The sequence below is a fragment of the Teleopsis dalmanni genome, chromosome 2 (assembly GCF_002237135.1).
Source record: "Teleopsis dalmanni isolate 2A chromosome 2, ASM223713v2, whole genome shotgun sequence".
Lineage (NCBI taxonomy): Eukaryota > Metazoa > Arthropoda > Insecta > Diptera > Diopsidae > Teleopsis > Teleopsis dalmanni.
Genome location: NC_051847.1, coordinates 170,215,055 through 170,215,477, shown reverse-complemented (window position 1 = coordinate 170,215,477; position 423 = coordinate 170,215,055).

The window sequence follows — 423 nt, the reverse complement described above, 5'->3', positions numbered from 1 at the left end:
TTTTTATTATTTTTTGTAAATGAATCTCATGATCCTCTAAGGAATTTGAATATACTATAATGTCGTCTATATAGACATGACAAATTTTTCCGATATATTTTCGTAAAATATCATCCATTGCTCTTTGAAAAATGCTAGGAGCATTTTTTAACCCAAATGGTAGTCTTAAATATTCGTGTTTACCATTATTTATTGAGAAAGCTGTTTTCTCAATGTCTTCTTCTTTCATTAAAATTTGATGGAATCCCGATTCCAAGTCTATTGTAGAGAAATATGATGCTTTTCCTAAATTGGAAAGAATAACATTGGTATCAGGTATTGGATACCTATCCGAAATTGTTTGTTCATTTAACTTCTTGAAGTCAATCACCATTCTTAGTTTTGGTGTTCCATTTCTTTCTACTCCTTTTTTTGGTACAACCC